Here is a 26,055-nt window from a genome sequence, read left to right as displayed (position 1 = left end):
AGATGGACATTACCTTACAGACGACCCCCATCCTGTTAAAGACCTTGGAGTTTTCATGTCAAATGATCTAAGTGCCAAAGCCCACTGCAACTACATAGCAAAAAAAGCTCTAAGAGTTGTAAACCTAATTTTGCATAGCTTCTTTTCCAAAAACACCACACTACTAACCAGAGCATATAAAACATTTGCTAGACCAATTCTAGAATACAGCTCACCTGTTTGGAACCCTCACCACATCTCTGACATCAATACAATTGAACGTGTCCAGAAATATTTTACAAGAAGAGTTCTCCATTCCTCTGAAAACAATAAAATACCTTATCCCACCAGACTTGAAATCCTAGGCTTAGAAAACTTGGAACTCCGTCGCCTTCGACAAGACCTAAGTTTAACTCACAGAATCATCTATTGTAATGTCCTTCCTGTTAAAGACTACTTCAGCTTTAATTGCAATAATACTAGAGCAACTAATAGATTTAAACTTAATGTCAACCGCTTTAATCTAGATTGCAGAAAATATGACTTCTGTAACAGAATCATCAGTGCTTGGAATACTTTACCTGACTCTGTGGTCTCTTCCCATAATCCTAAAAGCTTTAACCAAAAACTTTCTACTATTGACCTCACCCCATTCCTAAGAGGACCATAAGGGGCGTGCATAAGCGCACAAACGTGCCTACCGTTCCTGTCCTATTGTTTTTTTTATTTTCTTCTTCCTATATATATGCTTATACCTCCTTATATTTACTCATATATGTGTTTATATACTATACAATCTTTTGTATGATACCTACATATATTGTTATGACAAAATAAAATAAATAAATAAAATAAAAGGTTGGAGACCCCTGGTCTAGAAACAGTATCTGAACTGATATTTTCTGATCACTGAATACTGCTTAGTATGCTTTCTATTTACAAAATTCTTTCCAGAGAGTTTTTCTTGGTAATCACCTTTGTTTTCTCTTCCCCACATCATTTTACAGGTAGTCCTCAACTTACAACAGTTCATTTAGTAACGGAAGTCACAACAGCGCTGAAAAAGTGAGTTATGATCCTTTTTTCACACTTACGACCACTGCAAGATCCCCACGGTCTTGTGATCAAAATTCAGACATTTGGCAACTGATTTATACTTATGACGGTCGCAGTGTGGTGAGATCACACTATCATGCTGTCTTTTGCGCTCTTCTGACAAGCGAAGTCAACAGGGAAGCCAGATTCACTTAAGATCCATGTTATTATCATAACAGCTGCAGTGATTAACTTAACAACTGTGGCAAGCAAGGTTGTAACATGGGGCAAAATTCACTTAACAACTGTCTCACTTACCAACAGAAATCTGGGGCTCAATTGTGGTCGTAAGTTGAGGACTACCTGTATATCTTTGCTCATCGAGCAATACAACAATCCTCTAAAGCATTAGGAAATGCAACATGGAAAATGCCAAATTTAGTAGTGCATCTGTTAAGACCCGTCAGAATATTCTACGCAAGCTGGACAATGAACTTTCTATGCTCAGGAAATGATAATTTGTTTTAGTGAAGTATCTGAAACACTGGAAGAGTACATGACTCCTAAGACTAAAATCAAGTAGATAACCTTGCTCACCTCTGCAAAGAAAAATAGCACATTCTCCATCATTCTGAAGGGTGCCTCAAACTTCCAGTAAATAATAGGGAGCCATGGGACTTGTAAACAAAACTATCTCAGCACACATTATGTTTCTTTTTCTCTTCCTCACACTCTTTGTGCTTGTAGCATGCCTTTCACAAGTTCACCATTAGACTGCTTCAAAACCAATTCAGAAAAATGTTCTATGAAACAATTTTGCCAAATACTACAAGAGAAAGTAATCAGCCCTTTCTTAGGCAAACAACGCTACCTGATAATCAACTAGTTATTTAGTGTGATAACCCAAGCACTTGTTTCTGACACTGTATTTATATAAGCCTGATATTATCTTGTGCTGTTCCTAACTAAACCTTATGATTAAGATTACTCATCCAGCTTTGGAGTATTCAACAGCTGTGTTCCAGCAAAGTAAAGAAAATATTCTTTTAACTACACAATTTGGATGCATTGCACAATTGTCTCACTCCTATTTGATTATGATTCACTAGGTGCCAAGGGCCAGATTCCTGTGATCTAGGCTTAAATATGTCATTAAAAATTGATCATCTGAATATTTTTCAAACAGTGTTATCCATATAATATAAAGGATTCAGTCTGATGAAACTCTAGGCATTAACATACAGAGAATCAGTCATGAATATTTAGCAGTTGACTTTTTAAAAAAAACACTTTTGTCTAACCGAAATAACACCTAGAAAACTTTGAGTCTATTTCCCATTCAGCACAATTAAAATAAAGAGAATTGTTTATTATTTCCCAAAGGAAAGCAGTATGGATTGGAAAAATGTTAATTACTTAGAACTATCTTCCAGAAAGTGCTGCTTACGCATGAACTCCAGGAAGAGGATATAAACTGTTTCATTTATTATTGTCACCGCAAGCTGATTAAAGACACACTAGTCTGTTCAGCTATCGGCTACACAGGTCTGCAGGTCCCTTTTTATTATAGCACATAAGCAGTTAAATCCTGGCACTGACTTGAAAGGATTCGTTGCTCTTCCAAAATGTTCCTCTTGCCGCTTACAATGTGGAGAGCATAGCCATAGGGGAGATCACAGTACCAAGCAGCTGCAAGTGCAAAGCCATTCTTTTCTAGGATTGAATTGGTGATATGCTGCAACAGCAAATCTTGCACACTTAGGAATAGGGATCAGGCTATTAGGAGATCAAGCTTTTGAGCATCAAAGGATTTGAGGAGAGTCTTACAGAGCATGGAAGGTTCTGATATTCTTGCATATTCTGGTTCAAAGTCAGTTGAGGGTGATGTAGAAGTTTCATGCTACAACAGCAACTAGGCAAGATGGTTGTTCAACTTTCAGGGTGAATCTAACGTATTTTCACTTCAGCTATCTGATTCCTGAAGGTTTTTTTATAAAATGAACTGCCAAAGTATGGTCTTTGGCTTACTTTAAAAACAACAGGCAAAACCTCGTTTCTTCCTATCTTCTTATTTCTAAGCCAATTTATTGAATGTAAATAACTCATTTGGGTGCATGGTTTTATGTCTTTTGTGATTTGTTCAGAGCTACAGAGAAAGCATTCACTTTCTCTCCCATCATCAGTTTGCCCTCAGAGTACAAGAAAATTATAGAAAACAAGTAGAAGCATGGGAGAAAAGGAAAAATAACTAATATTTCCCAACAGTTCTCTCTCTTTTGATAGTTCTCAATCAAGGCATATTGCAAGGACCTGATATTCGTGCACAATCCTTTGCGCAGATAACAAAACATAAAATAATTGGCTAGGGTGAATAACAGCATTTAGAAACAAGACCAAGTTCATTATTGCATTTAAATCCTCAAACAACTTCTTTTGGGAGCGATACATTATTTGCTGTCCATTTTCAATTCTCTAGAGATAACCAAATGTTAAAGAACTGAAATGCTGCCTGACAAATTCTTCCCACTGGAAGTACAAAGTAGAATGAAGAATTTCATATGGCTTGGATGAAGTCAATGCCAAATTGTATTTAATATCATCTCTCAGAAAATATACAGTAGCTGCTTAGGCACAGGCTGCAACTATACATTTAGTGCTATAATGCTGGAAAGACTTAGAGTATCAAAACAGTATAAACCCAATACCAATTATTTGGAACTTCTTATCAAAAATGAATTTTAGCTACTTAATGCTGTCTACTTAAAGTGCTCACTCTACGAATTTCAAACTCGCGGCATCACATTGACATCACGTGATGTTTCACAACTGTTTTTTTCCTTTGCGGAGCTGGGATGGGCATGGCTTGCGCGTGATGTATCCAGGCCGCCTGTTTGATACCTCTGCTCTACTCCCTCAACTATTACCAGCAGTGGTAATACAGGCTACTTCATAAAATCATCTATTGTAATGTCCTTCCTGTTAAAGACTACTTCAGCTTTAATTGCAATAATACAAGAGCAACCAATAGATTTAAACTTAATGTCAACCGCTTTAATCTAGATTGCAAAAAATATGATTTCTGTAACAGAATCATCAGTGCTTGGAATACTTTACCTGACTCTGTGGTCTCTTCCCATAATCCTAAAAGCTTTAACCAAAAACTTTCTACTATTGACCTCATCCCATTCCTAAGAGGACCATAAGGGGCGTGCATAAGCGCACAAACGTGCCTACCGTTCCTGTCCTATTGTTTTTCTTTTCTTCTTCCTATATATATATATATATGCTTATACCTCCTAATATTTACTCATATATATGTTTATATACTATATAATTTTTTTGTATGATGTTGTGACAAAAATAAATAAATAAATAAAAACTGCTGGCTGCCAGCAGTTCAGCAGTTCGATTCTCGCCAACTCAAGGTTGACTCAGCCTCCCATCCTTCCAAGATTGGTAAAATGAAGATCCAGATTATTGGGGGCAATATGCTGATTCTGTAAACCGCTTAGACAGGGCTGTAAAGCCCTGTGAAGTGGTATATAAGTGCTATTGCTATTACATCGGACATATCTGTTCCCTTTTGATCTTTCCACCTTCTCATGCATGCCTGTATCTTCTTTGGATTACACAGCTCTATTCAGAGCCTTTAGAGGTCCTGAGGAATTCAGGGGCAAAATGTTCAATGGGACATTCCTTGTTATTACACTGTTCTTCTTCTTCCATTCAGTGTAATTTTATATGATTGCGTGCACTGAAGTCAATGCAATCAGGATGTGGGGAATCCTATATAACTCTTTTTATATTTTTAAGAGATAAGTTTTGTTGCTTGGTAAGGATATTGATACATTGGATTTTAAGAGCTTGTTGTGGTGCAATGCAATATTGCAGGCTAGTTCTGCCAACTGCCAGCAGTTAGATTCTCACCAGGCTCAAGGTTGACTCAGCCTTCCATCCTTCTGAGGTTGGTAAAATGAGGAGCCAGATTGTTGTGGGCAATACTCAGAGTCTGTAAACATCTTAGACAGGGCTGTAAAGCCCTGTGAAGCAGTGTAAAAGTCCTATTGCTAGTGCTACACTTCAGATGTAACCCAGGGTATCTAACTCTATATTAAAAGTTTCTGGATATACATTAATTACATCGGGAAAGGCATAAAACTGGCTTGATATTACATTAATTCAGTTTTAAAAGGGGTGAGTTTCTGACATATAATTCTATGGAGGAGTTTGTTTAGATAAGAGATGAAGAGGTGACAGCTTTTAGTCAATACAAAACATGTTAACATTGCACCTTGTGGAATTTATGTATGTTGACCTTCATATTTATACCAGTGTTTAGTCAAGATGCCCATAATGGAGCCATATGTAGAAGAATGTGAACATTAGTTACTCTGTCTTTTATTTATGGCAGCAATGCGAGAAAGACAACTATTGATACCAAGCATTCCTGAGCTTTCCTGTTTTCTAAGCTCACCAATTATTTGCTCCCATCCCCATGTAAGGATTTTTGCTTCCCTACTCCAGTTCCTACACCATCACATAACCGAGAACTAGTCAAAAGGGAGAGAAATGGTGAGAGGATGGGAATTTACAGGAAACTTGAGAAGGGTTAAATTTTCCTGTTACTCATCTATGAGAATGTTTATCTTTCAAAAAGAAATTTGCCATTATTTTTTTGGGAAAAGGTCAAAACAACTAAAGTATCAAGACAATAATCAGAGATTAGCATTTGGACAAAGTTGGAAAAACAAGGAACCTGTAATAAAAATATAGCCAATGTTTATTTTTAAAAAACCTATAAGAAAAAAATGCTGTGGATTTATGACATCAAATGCATGAGAAGCCACCCCCTAAGTTTATTAATAGTAGAAAGAGCACCGACTTATATTATTGCAATATACTCAACATCTACTGACCAGCACTGAATGCTTATAGGATCCATCTAAGAGGATTGCTTTGCATACCAGAATGAAGCAAGCCTTTATTTGATGGTAATAACTGCTCATTAGATCTTTTTCCTAAATCTGTTCCCTGCCCCACCCCTACCCCACCCCAAAAAATAACAGTTTGTGTAAATATTTACAGGAACAGACTTCTTGCAATTTTATCCTAATTTCTGTGCAATAATTAAGTTTTATATTTATTTAGAGACACAATGCCAATCTTATAGCTTCATTTCAGATTACAGTAGTTGAAACTGTATCTAAAACACCATGCAGATCACTAACTTCTAACTACAATTTTTATAAAAGATTAACAGTTTGGCATGATATAATACATAGAAGAACACAATTTAACACAATGCTGTTTGCCTTTTCCAAAATTATACAATTTAACAAACCCATCTCTGTCCTGCATTACATTTACTCTACTATTTAAAAAAAGGAAGAAACTTCTTACAAAAGCATAAATGCTGTTCTTGTATTTTTTTTAAATCAAAAACCTGTCATTTTCCAATAAAAGCTATCAGGTTGTAAGCTTATATAAATGAAAACTAGAGCATAAGATAACCACACTGGAAGCTTGGAAGCTCAAATTAAACTTTGTAAATTATTTCTATGAAAACAGCCAACAGACAGAAACGTAAATTGCAAGAGTTGAATCTGGCAACGAAATGAATAAAGTCCGGTCTAACCACTAGGATGAGGAAATACACTTTTATTTTTCTTTGCTTAATCTGAATTTAAATGAAATATTTACCTTACTAAAGCAAGCATCAGCTCTTGCTCTGTAGAAAATGCTGCTACTCCAGCATGAACAATCATACAAATATCTTTGTTTTCACCAGCTATAACATTAACTTTATACTGCTTGTGTGGGGCATATCTTCAGTCTAACCAAGTGTAGAATAAGCTGAATAAGTGCAGGTAGGAGTAGCATAGGATTTACTCCATTAAACATGGAAACACAACAAAAAGAAACAAAAATGCATTTGTTAAGAAGCCCTAGGAAATATAGAACTGGATGCAAGACACTAAAATAAGAGTTCAACATATGGCAGTAAAACTTGCTGTCATCTCCCATCTATGAGTAGCCCATTATCAGAAAAAGACTTCTGTTATTAATCAGTATGCCTCCTTGAATATGCTTGCTTAATAACATGGACTGAAATCATACTGTAAAACCAAAATATCAAGAGGACTCCTTGCTACAATCATGCTGACTGGGAATTCTGGGAAATGTGGTCTCTGCACATCCCCCATGCCATCACTGGAGGACACCAACTTCAAAAAATGAGAATTAGGACACAGCAAATAAAAACAAAGGCTGAAGTCACAGTTTTCAGTACTAAGCTATCACTTGTTTAACCAGGGTTTGTTAAATTAGCCAGAATTAATTAGGCCATGCATATCATGCTAAGTTGTCAACCATGTCTCAATTCACACAATATATTAACCCACAATAAACTACATTCCATTACAGCAATACAGTTTGAACTAATGCTATACCAAATCCTCCTTACAATTTCTTTCTACTTTTCTAACTCATTCTCAGGGTTCTTCAGACTTCTTTGGGATATAGTTTTGTGCTTCTTTTATTGTTATGAGGTAGTGAAAAATCGTGTAATACTATTGATTGTTAGTACACTTTTATCCATCGCTCTTCAACCTCATGGATGTTCTCATTTGATTTTAAAAAGACCCTTACAATGTCTTCCCTTCATATTTTACTATAGTGTTGTAAACATTTTTCAGAGAGTGCAGACTCCTAGACGAAAAAACATAACATTGACTTTTTCTTCCTCATTAAAAAAAAAGAGAAGAAAAACTCTGCCATCAGTTGAGAGAAACTTGCAAAAATTGTAAAGATTTTTGTCTCTAGAGTCTCTTCATTGGTGATGGACATACATGAGAGATATATCAGCATTTAAAGTGAAGAAAGTGCTTCATTTGGACGCAGTGCACCAGTTGGCAATTCCTTCTAACATCTGCTTTCCTCCTACTTCAGGGAAAAGTGTGAGGAAAAAAATATTAAAGATGAGAGAATAACATGGAAAGTGATAAGGTGTAAACTTAGTATTTTAATTTAAAAAAGAATGGAGGCTGGTATGTCAATAGAGCTCTGGTCTTTCCTACATACTCAACCCCAATATAGAAAGTTGTAAACTTTAGAAAGAATGGAGGAGGATGTATTAAAATATTTCTGGCTTTTCCTACACATGCACACACACACCCCCCAAATAATTCCCCACTGTAAAATCTGAAATATATGTCTGTTCAGAACTGACATATTTTCTTTAAAATAGTAACACCTTGAATCTGGTATCTGTAAATCAGATTTGGTCTCCAGTTCTAAAACTCTATTTCGCATGCCATTTCTGAGGTCTTACTTCCACAGTAGGACTTACCTCTGAATAAACATGCATAGAAATCACAGCTCAGTTGAGGTATGGCCAGAAGCACAGCCCACACTGAAATTCTGCAGTGCTGAACTGTTTAATAAGAATAGTGTTGCCACTGTAACACCTAATCATAGTGCAAGCTGGGTAGTAATTACATTTCCCATTATTTTCAATAATTGTTCACCTAATCACATAAACTGTCTAAGCTCAATTTGTCTTCTCTCAGATTAATTTACTTTCCACTACTTATTACTAGATGCATCTCCCTCTGCTACTTGTATATCTGCAGCCACTCTTATTCATTTAGGACTATTTTCTCATTTAAATGAAATTATTTATTATAACAATAAGGGTAATGGATTATGTAATGTGACCAGATTAGAGGCAGCTGCATTGAAAGAAAGCAATCTCTTCAATTTTGCTTTCTTTTTTCCCCCTTCATCGGATTATGTCTCAGGTTACAAAGCATCTTGGGACAGAAGGGTTTCCTGCTTTGTATTTTTTTCCCAACAACTACAAAGTGTTACATCCAAAGGGGATCAATAAGTATCTTTCTGAATACAGTAAACTAGGAATAATACCTGGGCATCTTCCCTTCAATAAAGGCTACCAGGAATGAAGGCCAAGACTTACAACTGATCACCACAACTATCACTTCGGCAATTTATTCTGAAGTTAATTTATTTCACTGGAATCGCCTTTTTCACTAAAAGGAAAGCATGAGAATATTCCTCTATTTAAAAAATATATATATATGAATGGATGTCTCTGTATTGCAAACCAGCTATTCTAAAAGGGAAGATAATCAACCCTGAAACATGCCAGAAACATTCTGCAGAACCTCTAAAGCCAGATTGCGCACAATGAATGATTAGAAACACAGCATCATCTGATGAAAGTCTGTGGTAATAATGACAGCTTAGGTGAGCAGTTGCCTTCTGGAATGAGAGGGCAATTGCAGATTTAAGTGAGATGGCACCTGAGTGGCCTCTTCTCATTCACTGGTCCAGCAGCTGTAGGCAGTACATGATCTCTCTCTGTACATCCGCTATTTTGAGACCACACTGGTTACTAGTTTGCTTGAGCTCAAGATGAAGTTTATCATCTTTAAAGCCCTTCATGGCTCAGCAACTGTATCTCTTTCTTCCATCATTGCCTTCCTAATATAATCTTCTGTGTCCCTACATTCAGGGACTGCTATTAAGAGAAATCTCAAAAGTGAACTTTCCAAAATTAAAGCTTTTGAAAATTAAAATCTGCCTTTTTTTTTTTTTTTTTTTTTTGGTAGCAGGCTTTAAAGATCCATATGGTATGGTATGTTTCCACTTGTGATGTGCAAGAACTCACATTGTGTTAAATAATTCTCACAAAATCATTTGTACTTTAAATAGCACACAGACCTTGAAAGCCTAGGTAAACAAACAACAAGGTGAGCAAGGATTTATAGAAAACACAGAAGGAAAATCATTCCCAAATCTCTTCAGGCATTTATCTACCCAACATCATCTCAACACTTGCTATAAAGTCCAAACCCAGAGAAAGAAAAACAATTTGAGTAGTTGAAAAAAACACCAGAAGGGGAAAAAGATATCGAAGTGTTTTCATTTTGAGAGACGGTACAAGAATATTAGCTGAAAAATGCTAAATCTAACATTGTGGCATGGCAAAATTAGGGGGGAGATCCTTGGTACTCTCTGAGCTTGATTATTTCTTGCAGAGGTTTCATTACCCAAACTAGGTAACATCATCCATTTCAACCCAGAACTACAAATATTGTCCTTTATAGGTACTGCACAAATTGTATTTATTCTGGATTTCTTGGCATTTTTGCAGCCTGCAGCAATATGCAGGGATTTTTTTTTTAATTAAAGACGAGTGCTCAGACAAAACTGCAGTCAATTTTATGAAGGTATTCTGGAGTCTTGCCATCAGCTTCATAATACCTTCACAGCTCCAAAAGCTTTAGCAAAGATCTTCTGTATATCCAAGGGATCACTGTAATTGACCATGTGAGGAATTTCCAAATAATGGGCTATAACACCGAATTGTTAGAGATAGTTGATAATATTAGGGATAATATAATGAACTTTTTTTTACCTATACATCTAAAGAAAAAGGACTTACATGCTCCAACAAATGTACTCTGGATAGCTACTGGGATTTTTTGAGATACCAGCAGTTAATAGATTCCTTTAATATTAGCTACAAAGTATCAAAAAATACAGCTCCTAAATTTCAGTGACTCAGATTTTCATGGAGCTTTATTATAAAATATTTACTTTGGAGTCATTTTTAAATGTTCTTAAAGTGGAATGAAATCAAGATGCCACTCAAGGTATTTTGAAGTGCACCAACACACCAAGATAGAGGAAATAATTGGAGATAAATGACACTTTTAATTCAACACATCTGGAAGCCACAAAGGTGAGATAAGCTAGCTGGTCTGATTGTTCTTTGTTAATTATTAATGTAAATGAAAAATTCATGTTTAAAATTTAATGTTAGCAATAAATGTGTCAGTATTTTATTTTACAAATGGTAGTCCTCCCATTTAAGCTTACTTGCCCCAAAATTGGTTATTATAAATTGGCATGAATTGATTTATAGCATATTACCATGAATTATAGACAACTACAGTACAATTGATTGGAGTCACATAACACACCAAATCATTATCCATGTTTACAAGTCGGGGTGACTAGATATTAAAGACATGTATGAAACAGACAAAGTGCATTGTTTTCAGCTTGAAACAAATGTTGTACACCAAAAGTTCTTTCAATGTTCAAATCCTATTTTTAAAGTTGGCTGAAGTTTGAACTTAAATCAGTTTGGGTATTCTGTATTTCAACAAAACCAAATTCAAGAAAATTTCAAGTGTTTCAATGCTACTTGGAATAATTCTCTACAACTGCAAAAATCAGATACCTTGAAAAGAAATACATAAAATGTTAAATCTTTGCTGTCATCTACTGTTCACCTGGATTTGTCCAGCTCAGATCTGGTAGCCTTAGGGCTAGCCTTTCTGCCATATGTGAATTCTAATTTAATTACTTTAATGTGAGGACAGCTAGGCTAATGCTGTGTTTCTGATCTCTCACACAAGACACAATGTTTTCAGTCCATCACTTCCTACAGGGCAAGAGAACAACCTGGAAGAAAATCTCTAATTAATGTTTAGTCAAAATGAGAGTTACATTTACGCTTTAAAAAAAATAAAACTTAATCAATATGATAAATCTAATTTTACAGCCAAGAACATAAGATATCACCCTTTACATGTACTTCAGATTTGCCATAGTTATCTTTCCGCCTTTTTCAATGCCGTATAAAGTTTCCATAAACAAAAAGAGCACGAGAATTCAACACACAAAATGCAACAAACTATATGAATAATACCAAACTAAAAAAAAAAACTCTCTCCAAAACAACCTACTAAACCAAACCAACCCAGCATAAAATAGGAGAATAGGAGAGAAATAACAATTACATTGATGATTGTTGACTATGCATGCATGTGCTCTCTATTGCTGCTCTTTTGTTCTGTAGACAAGCTTGCCTTTGAACATATTCATTGCATACGCTTGTTGGATCCCAACCAAAGCTAAGACCATGCACAGAATTCAACACAAAGAGATGGAACATACAACTGACAAACTAATCACACCAGCATTGTGCTAGCATGTTTTGAAATCATATCAGTTGGGTGTCAACTCAGGGACAATTGTACTGATGCACACAAAAACAACAAACCAGTGAAATGACCTCCAGCACATCACTGGTTTTTCTTTCAAAGGTATATTAAATACATGTTAAACTCCTGTTTACCAAAGTACAATGGTTTACTTTCCAGGCCATCAGGAATAGTATTGCTTTTCCTTTCGGGTCTCTGTTCACTGCTGGTCACTTCCATGTTTATTTATTTATTTATTCGTATTTTTATACCGCCCTTCTCCGAAGACTCAGGGCGGTGTACAGCCAATAAAACAACAAAAATCCCAACAAATTTAAAATACACTATCAAATTTAAAAAACTGATTCAATCGCTGTAACTTAAAATATTAGCTAAAATTTATCAAAACTAAAACCTTGGTAAAAACCCTATTAAAACCCACTAAAACCCCCATACTAAAATCAATCAGGCCAGCCCCGCTTGGTGAAAAAAGAAAGTCTTGAGCTCGCGCTTAAAGGTCCGGAGATCAGGGAGGAGACGGAGTCCCACCGGCAGCTCATTCCATAAAGCCGGGGCCCCCACAGAGAACCCTTCCCCTGGGGGCCGCCAGCCGACATTGACTAGCCGACGGCACCCTAAGAAGACCCTCCCTGTGGGTGCGCACTGGACGTATCGGACAATGGGAGGTAACTGTCGGCAGCAGATGGTCCCGTAAATATCCCGGTCCAATGCCATGGAGCGCTTTAAAGGTGATAACCAACACCTTGAAGCGCACCCAGAAGACCACCGGCAACCAATGCATACACACAATGTTATGTGTGTATGCTCTCAATATATGGGGGCCTAAGATCCAATACACTTTGTATCACTCATCTGGGTCATCCCTGTCCTTAAGTGAAGGATCATAGATAGTGGCAAGGCAATGAGACTGAGGAAGAGTCAGGAGCTATGGGAGGAGGGGATAATGAATGCAACATTGCAACACAGTTGATGCTGCAGGGACTAAATAAATCCACATGGACTGTCTTCCAAACTGTGCCACATTCAGAAGTTCGCTCATAATTGAAAGAAATGGCCAGTATGCATTTCTTAGGTGATGTGAGCCTCTCATCCTAGTATGAGGTATTCCATTAAGGAAAAGTCTAGCTCAGAGTGTGACTTAAGTATGCTTAAGGATAGCAGTCACCATATCTGGATAGTGGACACGCTGCTGCCATAAAATTGAAGAATAGGGTAAAGATCTAGATCAAAATTTCCCCTCCAGTAGAAGTTCAGCAAGAGGAGCTTCATCTTGTAGAACAGTGGTAGTCAACCCGGTCCCTACCACCCACTAGTGGGCGTTCCAGCTTTCATGGTGGGTGGTAGGGGTTTTGTCCGATACTGAAGCACTTTCCTTTTTTTTAATTTAATTGACTTTTTAAAAAAATTTCATAGCATTATTTAAAAACATTTTCATTAGGTTTTCATAAAATTCCCCATGACAATTTAAATTTCTGAAAATATACTAATTGTATCGCCCACACATAAGTTTAGTTCATGTTACGTAAGTGAAACCAAATGGCACTATAGTGCGACCGCAAACAAGAGCATCTCCCCCCACACCACCCAGCTGTAACAGACAAGCAGAGCTAGTAGCCAGCACCCCCCCAAATCCAATCCACAATGCGCAAGAGGCACGCGCAGATGACAATACACGGCGCAGGCTCTTTTGTTTGCGGTCACACTGGTCAGTACACAGTTAGATTTGTGAGAATGAGAACGAATAGGTGGGTGGTTAGAAAATTTTACTACTAACAGAGATACCAAAGTGGGCGGTAGGTATAAAAAGGTTGACTACCCCTGTTGTAGAAGATGAGTTAATGCAACGTAAGTGGTCACCTGTCTTGGAGCACACTTTCTTGCTCAGGATGTTAGGATGATGAGCAAGAGAAGTACTGCCAGGCAATAAAGCACCAAATCAGGTCATTAATTGCCAAAAACTGAGGTATGTATATTGTTCGCCCACCTCTGATTTACTCAAATAGCTCAGGCTAGAAGATTCTGCATTATTGGCCGTGCCTAAAGACAATACTTCTTTTCCCGCTGAAGGAATCAGAGCCAGGATTCTGGCTTCTGTGACTGATCAAAAAGGATGACCTAGGCAGCTTATTGTTTCCTCCAAAATGCAATCTAAATTTTTCTCCTCCATTTTGACCACTTTCATAACCAAAGTTCTTCCTATTATATGAGTTTGTCAGGAAGGATTTCTAGGAACAAGCTGGAACTACTAACCAGAGCATACAAAACACTTGCTAGACCAATTCTCAAATACAGCTCATCTGTCTGGAACCCACACTGCATATCAGACATTAATACAATTCAGCGCATCCAGAAATATTTCACAAGAAGAGTCTTCCACTCCTCTGCTCACAACAAAATACCTTATGCCACCAGGCTTGAAATTCTGGGTTTAGAAAATTTAGAACTATTCGCCTTCGGTACGACCTGAGCATAGCTCATAAAATCATTTGCTACAATGTCCTACCTGTCAATGACTACTTCAGCTTCAACCATAACAATAAATGAGCACACAGTAGATACAAACTTAAAGTGAACTGCTCCAAACTTGATTGCAGAAAATATGACTTCAGTAACAGAGTTGTTAATGCCTGGAATGCATTACCAGACTCTGTGGTCTCACCCCAAACCCCCCAAAACTTTAACCTAAGACTGTCTACTGTTGACCTTACCCCATTCCTAAGAAGTCTGTAAGGGCCGTGCATAAGAGCACCAGCATGCCTACCATCCCTTAATAAATAAAGGCAGAAATGCTAGGCTGGGAAAGGACTTTCAGGGTGAAATTAATTGCCTAATCTTTGCTGTCCTTGGAGTTCACCTTCTTGGGTTTTACATTAGACTTCTGTCTTCTAAGAAATGAACATGTCCCAGCATAACTGTACTTAAGAGGCCTCAACCATCAGCCTCCATGACTTCTCCATGGTTGAGGAGACAGCCACTCAAGTAGCTTCACATGCCTTGTACAACCACTGGCTCTTAAGCAGACAGTTGAACATTAGGTTGGTGAAGTTCATCCAGATGGGGACATCATAAGTAATAAGATGTTGAGGTAGGGATTCAATCTAGGCACTAGTCTACTATTCCCCTTCCCTTTACAATCACAGTAAAAAAGTAACAGAAATTGTACAGCATTTATTTATTTATTTATTTATTTATTTATTTATTTATTTATTTATTTATTTATTTAGATTTTTATACCGTCCTTCTCCCGAAGGACTCAGGGCGGTTCACAGCCAGATAAAACAAAACAACAATAATAAATACAAGATAAAACAATAATTAAAAAACTTATTAAATTTGGCCCGAATTAAAATATATTTAAAACAATAAAACCCTAAATAAGATTAAAAACCAAACAAAATATCTAAAATCCTATGCCAGTCCTGCGCGAATAAATAAATATGTCTTCAGCTCGCGGCGGAAGGTCCGAAGGTCAGGAAGTTGACGAAGTCCTGGGGGAAGTTTGTTCCACAGGATGGGAGCCCCCACAAAGAAGGCCCTCCCCCTGGGGGCCGCTAGTCGACATTGCTTTGCTGACGGTACCCTGAGGAGTCCCTCCCTGTGAGAGCACACGGGTCGATGGGAGGCAAACGGTGGCAGTAGGCGGTCTCGTAAGTAACCTGGTCCTAACCTTGACAGTCTTTGTGGCAAATCTGATGTCAGTTGGGATAATTATGATGTTGGCCCAGCCTGCACAAACAGATGTAGTTTGTGAGCACTGCAGCACTACAGCAAAGCTGTGCCTCATGGGCTGCCCTTCTAATGCTGGTTCCATTGTCCATAACTATGAAGCTATGGTTGAAACTCTGCTGCCCAGAAAGCTGGCTGTCAGCCATGCAGTTCATGGCTACATTTATCTCATTCCATGTGAAGCCTGCCCAGCACATTGGTATGAAACAATACCCACCTGTTGTTCTATAACATGAGTAGTGCTGCAATTTACAATAGCAGACATCCCGCCCTTCACCCCAACCAGTCTACTATGAGATGATGGCAATAAGCATGTCTTCCAAATGCCAAGATGAAGAAGCTATACAGTAAGCACAACAGCCTTCTATTCACAGCATAGCCAACATTTCTTCTCCCCAGTGTTGATACAGGAAGAGTACCAACACCTTCTGTGTTTGAGGGAATAGTCAGAAACCATCAGATAAAAGTCTTGGAATCCCATCTCCTTCATCATGCCAAATGGTCATGATCATTCCAAGCATTTATCTGCATGATATCACATGTCACATCTGATGCCTTTGGATAACCATCCTGCAGGCAGCTTGCTTTGCTTGAAAATGCCTTACTGGTAGTCTACTTTTACCTGAAAGTGACTCACTGTTAATTAGTAATTAGAATGGCGTCTATAAAGGATATCCAAGATAAAAAGATGCATGTTGTCCTTCTTCCTGATGGCAGGTGCTTTGCATAGAAAATGGATAGTCTTCAAGAAGAAGCTTAAAACAATCCCATAATATGAGGTTCCTTAGGCCTACAATATTCTTCCCTTGGTGATACTGGGATGTCACTAAACGGCATGAACTCTGGTTTATTGGAAGGGAATGATATTCCCCTTCTCTTAATCTGTGTCCTTAGCCCCTTCGTAGTAAGAGGAGAATGGGCTGACTCCCAGAATCATCACTACCTCTTCTAGTTCTTCCAGCTCTATGCTCTTTCTTCACCTTATGCTTATGATGGAGCCCTCTTAAAATCCAGCCTCCTTACAATTGTTGCCTTCCTGTCTTTCCCCCAAATCAGCAAATATTATAAGATTGTGCCTCCGTAATGAGATTTACCTGACTCCTTAGTCTGACAGGAGAGGCAAGACATGAAGGGAATGCCATCTGGCAAGATCACGGAATCTTTTCTGTTTTGTTGCCCACCCTCTGAAACATCATCCCCTGAATATCGGTTTTGGATATTGGTTTTTCACGAGGCTTTAAAGAACTGGTTTTGCAATCAAGCCTGAGGCCTTGTTATTGGGAGGGGGGAAACCCATTTTGTGGCTGTATTTATTGTAAAGGTCTACTTTGTGTCATTACAATGTCAGCTGCTATTTTATATTATATGTGACTTTTATTGTTTTGCTGTTTTGAACCATGTAATTGAGATGGGTGGCCATAGCAATTTAATAAACAAACATTCTTGCTCTCACCTACTCTGACTAGCCCTCTAACTGGCCTAGTTCGCTCAGGCAGGAGGTGCTTAATGAGTGGGGAGGGGTGTAAAGTTGTGGGAGTGCACCTGGCTGGCTCTAAATTGGGAATTAGAACTGGGGAAAAAGCTTTCAAGCTTTTTTAATAACAAAGGGGGGATTATTAGCAGCCTTTAGTTTTCGAGACAGGTGTATTGCCTTCTCCAAGTATTTTCCCTCAATAACATGCCCTGGGACAGAGGGTGTCTGGTCCAAAATCACCCAGTAAGCTTCTATAGTTCAAAGTGGACTTGAATGTAGGTACAGGAAGTCCTTGCCTTACAACAGCACAAAGTTACAACATCCCTGAAAAATGTGAATTATGACTGTTACGACCTTTGCAATATCCCCAAAATTCAAAATTCAGACTCTTGGCAACTGACTCATATTTATGATGGTTACACTATCCTTCTGACAAGCAAAGTCAATATGGAAGTCAAATTCACTTAACAACCAGGTTACTAACTTATCAATTGCAGTGAGTCACTTAACAACTATGGTAAGAAAGGTCTTAAAATGGGCAAAACTCACTTAACAAATCTCTGACTTAACAACATAAATTTTGGGCTCAATTGTGGTCATAAGCCGAGGACTACCTGTATCTTTTGGGCTAGTCCGCACCTTAACTACTGCACTCAGTTTAATGTGTCCATGTATATCTAGCAAGCAGCAAAGTTAACAATATCAGTTTGGCCAAAGAAGGAAGTAGGCCTAATTTGAGAAAAAAGAGGATTATACGAAGGAAATCTTATTTAAAATCAAAAGGGAGCTGATTGCAAATCAAGAGATTGGGAAGGGGGATTTTCCCCTCCCCTGTTTGTGTCTGAGTAAAATCACTAGCCATCCCATTGAATCAAAGTTGAAACTAAAAGAAATATATGCTGGCATTCAGGCTGGGAAAACTGTTTTAGAAACAGGCAGGCACCAGAGACTATGCACAAAAGAGCACCAGACCAGCAGAAGCAAAAATCGGAGCCTGAGTCTTTCACAGCAATTTCTTCCCCCAACTTTTCTACAGCCATTCTTCAATGGCCCTTAGATCCAGAACACTTCCCTCAATATGCCGACTGACCATGTGCTCCTGAACTGCATGCTGCTTTGCTCTAAACACTTCATACAGCTCCACCAAACGTAAGCTAAGAGCAGCAAGAATATGGCCCAATGCTGTGCTGAGGAGAACTCAAAAGCTAACACTCCAATTGCAAGAGACAAGACAACTTCCAGCCACATCGCTTAAAAAAAAACTCACTCAAATGATTTCTACCTGAAACAACTGTTCTGTGTTTTATCCAAAATATGTGAGGGTTTTTTCCAATGCACAAATCACACAAAACAGCTGTTTCATGCTCAAAGCACCTCATGCTTGATATGGCTTGCAGGCAAATTTAGCCAAAGCCAAACAAACCACATCATAGCTTAGCGTGACCTCTAATTTCAGTGTTTGCCTTCCTCCTTCTAGCTGACCTTTCCATATATTATAAAAAGTGGTAATTCATTCAAATGAGTTTGTTCTTCTGTTCTTTATTATTGAGTACCTATAAATCACTTGCCTGTCCAGTGAGATTTTTCTCCTGTAATAAATTACATAAAATGAAAGGCAATGGCTTTAAAACAAAAATAAAAAGCGGAACAAAACAATATTAACATTAATCATTGTTCATCAAAGCCCAAGTGAAACAATATGATTTTCTGCATTTCTACATTCCAGTAAAGATTGCAGCAACAGTCAAGAGCCCACAGTTGCCACAGCAAAGTTTCTTTATACTGATTGACCTAATCTTGTGATAGGTTGTAGCACAGCATTTATGATAAAGAAGGTATATAAGGGTATATTTATATATGAGGTAGCATCTTCGCCGATATTCTACCACTAACCTGTTTAGGATTTCCAAAACAAGAATAGAGACCCAGGTTCAGAAACTAAAGCGAAGCAAATATAGATGGTTCCAACTGTCCCAAAGGTGCTTTTTCAAAGAGGCAACTGGATTTTCTTGTTTTTTCTTTGACAATGTTTCACTTCTCATCCGAGAAGCTTCTTCAGCTCTGAAGGACAGTGGGGAATGGAAGGATTTATGTTCCTTGCAGACAGCTGGTCATTTGCATCCTTTTAGAGGGTCCTTGAAGCACTTGAACATTTATCTGTGTCCTCAGGTTCATCTGAGTAGTGCTCCTGGTTCCTGTAATCTGCAATTTTTTCTCTGGAAATCCATTCCCACTCCCACATCATTCCAAGGGTTCATCCCAAATTGTATAGCTAAGAGAGAAGATGCTTCTTGGATGAGAAGCAAAAAGTCTTCAAAGAAAAAACAAGAAAGTCCAGTTGCTTCCTGAAAAAGCACCTTTGGGACAACCATGACCTGGATGACTGAGAATCTCTACAGACTTTTGGCTCCAGACAGGTGATAATTTTTCTCCTAAACCTTATATCCAATAGAATCATCATTTGTTGATGCATTACACTTTTCAAGGGCAGCATGTTACAATGATCTAAATGAGAGGCGTTGAAGACATCAATCACTTTGGCTACCTTCTCTCTTCCAGAGGGTACTGCTGCCTAGCTAGCCACAACTATTCACAGTGCTCCTGGCTGCAGCAATCACTTGGTGTCCGCCAGGAAGTTGGATCCGCTCAAGAATTCTTTGAAGTAACACCTGATCTTGCAACTTCATACAGTGCCAGCTCCATCTACAAACTTCAGCTCTGATCTGAACTGAAACTCTGTTTCTCCCTAATCCCTCACTGTGGTCAGAATCAGGCTTTCTATAAATTCCAAATTATCAATCAAACTACTAAGCATTATCGCCATAGGGACAAGATGCCGCAGCAGAGTTCTGGCTCTCCCCTCCTCCTTTCCCCAGGAAGGAAGACAATACAGAACCCTGAGCAGCTCCATGAGCCAAGGACATGAGGCTAAGCAATAATCTTATAACATCATCCTCTAGGACAAAGGTCTTCAAACTTGACAGCTTTAAGACTTGTGGACTTCAACTCCCAGAATTCTCCAGCTACCATAGAGTTGAAGTCCACAAGTCTTAAAGCTGCCAAGTTTGAGGACCCCTGTTCTAGGACTTTTAGATCAGAGGTAGTACAAATGGTATTCCAAGACCCATACAGTCAAATTGTCCCAGAAAGGTACTATGATCTAGAACAATGCCTTTTTAAAAACAAAAAAAGTCCAAGTGAATCAGAGTCACATACATAAAGATTACTTTGCACAGAGTAAGATCTGAGGGGTCCTTGGTGCTCTCTGAGCTTGGTTGTTTTCTTGCATACATTTCATTACTGGGTAACATCATCGGTGCAAGATCTCTTCATTCCAGAAAGGTAAGTCTGTATTTCAGCTCTACAACTTCTTTAGTCAACTAGGAGTATGATCGTTCTGTGTATGTAAGAGCAGGAAAGGACCTTCCTCCCGCAGATTATAAAAGCAAGAGCAACAGTTTATTTGAGAGGCATTTCAAGCAATATATTCTCCTTCCTCTACTCAGTTATATCTGCCTCACTAAGGACACATCCACTCAAGGACTCTGCCAGTCTTAAAGCGGCTCCAGAGCTATGGATTCTAACAGGGTGAGCAGTGCTGTGGGAGAGGTGAGCCCATTCATTTCTAGCTGGCTTTAATGATAATGTAGCTCCACTTCCCATAAAAGAAAAACCTCGCCTACCCAGTGATGAAATCCAAAAAATTTTACTACCAGTTCTGTGGGTGTGGCTTGGTGGGCTTGGCAGGGGAAGGATACTGCAAAATCTCCATTCCCACCCGAGTCTGTGGCCAGCCAGAGGTGGTATTTGCCAGTTCTCCGAATTACTCAAAATTTCCGCTACCGGTTCTCCAAACTGCTCAAAATTTCCACTACTAGTTCTTCAGAACTTGTCAGAACCTGCTGGATTTCATCCCTGCACCTACTCCTTCTATGGGTCCTTTGTGTTAAGCTATTGCTAGTTTGACAGCTGTGCATCCCCCTTTCAGTAACCCAAACAAAATGAGCAAAGCTAAACAGGACTTTGTCAGTTCTACCTGGTTCATCTGCCCATCTTTTTCTTTTTTTTTATTTCCTCCATTTCTTTTGGACTTGGGCAATGAGATTTTGCATCTGTAGCATCTGCAGAAGCTCAAAGCAAGACAATGATCTTTTCCACTGGTTCTAAGTATGACAAACAGATGTTGCTTCAGGTTGTGGCTGAGGGTACAGGAATGGAAAATGGGAAGGATGGAAGTTTGTCATGAATTTCTAGAGCTTGGCTCAATGGCTCATTCTCTGACTTCCCTCTTTCAGACAGATTCTAATTGTTATTCAAAGAGGAAAAGCTAAGCCGCCTTCCCTCCTCCTTCTAACAAAGCACTGCAAATGGCCCCTCCTTAAAAAAAAGACCAATAAAAGCTACAGATGCCCATTCCTACAATACTAGGTGCTGCTTAGCAATCAAGGAACATAGTTACCTAACCTACCTCACATCACAGCTGACTCACTTTCTTCCAATCTTGCTTGAAAACAAATAGGAATTAATACAAGGAAAGCTTGTATTTCCTTGTATTGGTGGTCCAATACTGGTCCTACTGCTACTACTGTTTGGCTTTTATTGCTCCCGCCTATAAAATGGGGAAAATAATGACCTCCCAATTAAAAACAAATCACATTTATGTACTACTGTGATATAATGAATACAAAACTGTCATTTTAATTAATCTTTGCTTACTTTGGCCTTCATCCATGAGGTACCGTATATACTCGAATATAAGCCGATCCGAGTATAAGCCGAGGTCCCCAATTTTACCCCAAAAACTGGGGTAAACTGGGGACTCGAGTATAAGCCGAGGGTGGGAAATGAGGCACCTACCGGTTGAAACCCTCCTCCCTCAGCTGAGAAGGCTGGCGGCCCCCGCCCGCCTCTCACTGCACCGGCAGGGCTTCCAATCTTGCTTGACAACAAATAGGAATTAATACAAGGAAAGCTTGTATTTCCTTGTATTGGTGGTCCAATACTGGTCCTACTGCTACTACTGGTTCTACTGCTACTACTGTTTGGCTTTTATTGCTCCCGCCTATAAAATGGGGAAAATAATGACCTCCCAATTAAAAACAAATCACATTTATGTACTACTGTGATATAATGAATACAAAACTGTCATTTTAATTAATCCTTGCTTACTTTGGCCTTCATCCATGAGGTAAATAATTTCCCTCCCAGACTTGTTTGGACTCATAGAGGAGAGAAATTAAAAGAAGTAATCTGGAACCAGCCCTTTCAATGGAGCTTTTGCTGTGAAAGAGCAAGGGATGGAAACTAATAAAAGAGAGAAGCAACCTAGAACTAAGAAGAAATTGCCTGACAGAACAATTAATCAGTGGAAAAACTTGTCTTCAGAAGTTGTGGATACTCCAACACTGGAAGTTTTAAAGAAGAGATTGGACAACCATTTGTCTGAAATGGTATAGGGTTTCCTACCTAAGTAGGAGGTTGGATTAAAAGACCTTCTAGGTTCCTTCCAACTCTCCTCTCCTCTTCTATTCTTATTCTATTCACAGAGCTTGAGTCTAATTTAGCAGCTTTTCAGGGAGCAATGAAGGACCAGTAGCCCTCTAGATAAGGCTGAACAATGGTTCCCAGTATCCCACGCTCACTCTTTCCCACACTGACTGGGTTGCCACTGAACAACTTCTGGAGGTCCTCGGGATTTCCCAGTCTGGCAATATAGAGGAAAAATGTTTGACAACATTTAGTTGCATTTGTTTGGAGTGGGGAGGGGGAGGAGATCTGCAGAAACTTCTTTCCATCTAACAGAGAAGTTCTCCTTTTATTAACAGCAACGGCAAAAGAAAATGAAGGGTGACAAAGAAAAAATCCATCAAACTTTCTGCATTTATCAATCGATAGAAAGATAGAAATTCAACATGTCTCCACTGAATATTCCTTACCAGCACATGTCCAACTTTGTTTCTTTCTGATTCCATTACCCTCTGCCAGGGACTGACAGCTTGTTAAAGAACCGGTCCCTCTTGCTTCTCCATGGATCGTCAAAATGTCACCAACATTAGCCAGTTCATTTCTGTAAGAAAGCAACAGCCAAGTTAATCTTTGTGGGTTTTTTACTGCAATTATGCATTATGCAATATTTATCCTTTCTTATAATATGACCAAAACACATCCGTACATTCAAGACATGACCTTTTATTTTATTAAAGTTTTGCAATATGAAGTATGAAACATGCTGATTGGCAAACTGTTCCTCAGTATTGCCAACGGAATACCTTCACATGCTCATTATTTTGGACATATCAAACACAAGCCACAATTGCTGATGAAACAAAGCAATGAAACAAGTACGCACAATGAATTTTCAAATTCAATAGTGCTCTCTCTCTCTCTCACTCTCTCTCTCTCTCTCTCTCTCACACACACACACACACACACACACACACACACACCTTGTACTAGGTTCCCTCTTCCAACCACCTATCCCACTTTAGTGCGCGATACAAGGCAGAACAGCTCTGCAAAAGCAGTCTGTCTTTGATAATGTATTTTACCATTATTTTTCTTTGCACTGGGAACACCAGGAGAACGAAGAGAAATACATACAGAAGCACTTTCTGATGATTGTGCTTGGCTTAAGACTGCTAAACAGTTTGGGTCCTTTAATTTTATTCTTTGCATCAGTCCTCACCTTCTTAGAAATCATATTTTGCTCTCATGATCGTCAGTTCTCTTCTTTCCACTCCAGAAGTGACACATTCTTATCTTTCCAGGACAGCCTCTTAATACATTTCTTTCCACATTTAAAATAAACTGCCACTATTTACCGCCGCATCTTTTGAATTGCATCTGTTTCTCTTCTGTTGCTGCTGCAATATATATACTGTATCTCTCTGTGAATGAACACTACTCAATGGTGCTGAAATAACTCAGGAAGACACTTAAGAGGTTCTCTAATTACGTCAGAGGGGTGGGAATTTTTTTTTTTTTTTTTTGGTAGCATCTGAGCCATGCCTAATGCAATTATAAATGAAATAATAAAACAGTCCTCTGACCTGCTAAGAGACTACAGAGGGACACAGACCATAAATGAGGCAAAGTTCCAAGTTGTTTTGTGTTCCTCTTTGTAGACTTTCTGCTTACACAAAACAAAAAGATACCGCAGCAACACTTAGGTAATACAAAGCTGAAGAAAATACTTATTTTCATCTCATTCAGTGCCTTCAGCATCTTCTAGTCAGGCTTTCGTGTGGTATGAATTGCTTTCCTGAGGTAGGTCCCTTTACTGTCCTATTTTTCCAACAGGTTGATGCAGTAAGATGTACTCTATTGAGCTACACTGAAGCTTTATTTAGAGGTGGGCTCTCTGGGGGAATTTTAGGAACCTTAGCCTCCTCCGTTTGCAATGGCCTACAACTCCCATCATCCTGTTTGTCTGAAGATGATGGTACTTCAGCCTCTTCTGAACATAAAAGGTATAGGTTGAAAAGGGTACAAATAATTATCACTCAATGTCAATGAAGAGACAAAGAAAAGTCTACATTCTTTGCTGCTATTTGGTGCATTTTGATTTCAGCAGTCCACATCAGGTAGCAGACATGCCTTATAGGGCTTATGGGGAGGGAAATTTCTCACCATCACACCAATCAGGCCTAAATTATCTCTGGCTAGCCTTGAGGTAGGAAATACCTTCCCCAAATTTCTAACTGCCTTGTTTTAGAATCCCCAGTATCTGACATTCTCTAGATCTCAAACTATCTGGAAATAGAAGTGTGCTCTCAGACTTCATTTCAATCCTTCTTCTTCTTTTTTTTTAAAAAAAATGTAGGTTCAGGTACCTCTAAAGAAAAGCGGACCTCTGAACGCATGCAGAGTATTTTCTCACCACCAGGTAACCAAAGCTTAATAAATAGGCAATTCCACTGCGGTGGGAGAAATCGCTAGCTACTTTCTTTCTTTTTTTGTGGGGGGGAGTCGGTGGGTGAGAGATAACGGAGGGTAATGATTATTAGTAAAGCAATTAATTAGACATAGCGAACCGAATAGCAATATTCCCTTTGATCGGTTGAGAAGGCATTCCGAATCTGTTATCTTACCACGGCAGGAAGAGAAGTCCGGGCGCCCCCATTCAGGGTACGGCTCACCACTTAGCGACGGCCGGCTGCATCTTGTCTGCAGCGCCTCGTAAAGTAGAGAAGCGATCGCGTTAGGAAGGAGCACTCTACCTTAGCCGGTCCGCTCCCGCGTCTTTTTTTTTTTTGGCGCCCCGTCCCTTTGCAAGTCTCGTGTGAGTCTTTGCAAAGTTACCGTCCCTAAAGGAGCGAGCGGAGAGCGAGGAAGGCGGTAAGTCCCCCTACCCACCCCCGATCGTCCAGCCGGCTCCAAAGGTACGAGGCGAGCTCAGTCAGCCCAGCTTCCCGGCTTCGATCTCTCCCGCTACTCGGCTTCTCTCCCGGAGGAAACGCCGCGCGCTCTGCCTGCTTTTTCGCCCCGCGCGGCCAATCACAGCGCGCTCACTGCAGCCGGGAGTCTCTCCGCTCCAGAAGGAAAGAGGCGGAGGAGACAGAGGAGGAGGAGGAGGAGGAAAAACAAGAAAGAAGGCGAAGAAGCAGCGGGAGGCAAAAGGGCTCTGCTCGCCCGGCTGTTCTCAGCACCTGGAGTCGAGCGCGCCGACGCTCCCGCCGTGCTTTCTGGTGCTTCCTGGTGAGGCTCTGTCTCTGATGACTCCTTGTCCCGAGTCGGCGGAGCGTCCTCCTCGCCCTCCAAAGCTTAGCTGAGCTGATCTGATCTGAGCTGAACTGGGCTGAGCTG

At 39.3% G+C, this 26,055-nt stretch overlaps 1 protein-coding gene across 3 annotated transcripts in view; it reads right to left on the bottom strand.

Moving 5' to 3' along the window:
* HTR4 (5-hydroxytryptamine receptor 4) overlaps positions 1–25,664 on the bottom strand; it is a 257,415-nt gene extending 231,751 nt beyond the window's left edge. For all 3 annotated transcript variants that reach the window (XM_058173134.1, XM_058173135.1, XM_058173133.1), the window contains exons 1-2: positions 25,341–25,664; positions 23,187–23,317 (exon numbers count right to left, since the gene is read on the bottom strand). The gene's annotated coding sequence lies outside the window, so the exon portion shown is untranslated. The remainder of the gene's footprint in view (positions 1–23,186; positions 23,318–25,340) is intronic.
* Positions 25,665–26,055: the final 391 nt, after the last annotated feature.

Source organism: Ahaetulla prasina, chromosome 2 (assembly GCF_028640845.1).
Source record: "Ahaetulla prasina isolate Xishuangbanna chromosome 2, ASM2864084v1, whole genome shotgun sequence".
Lineage (NCBI taxonomy): Eukaryota > Metazoa > Chordata > Lepidosauria > Squamata > Colubridae > Ahaetulla > Ahaetulla prasina.
This window is presented reverse-complemented; position numbering and strand designations above follow the sequence as displayed.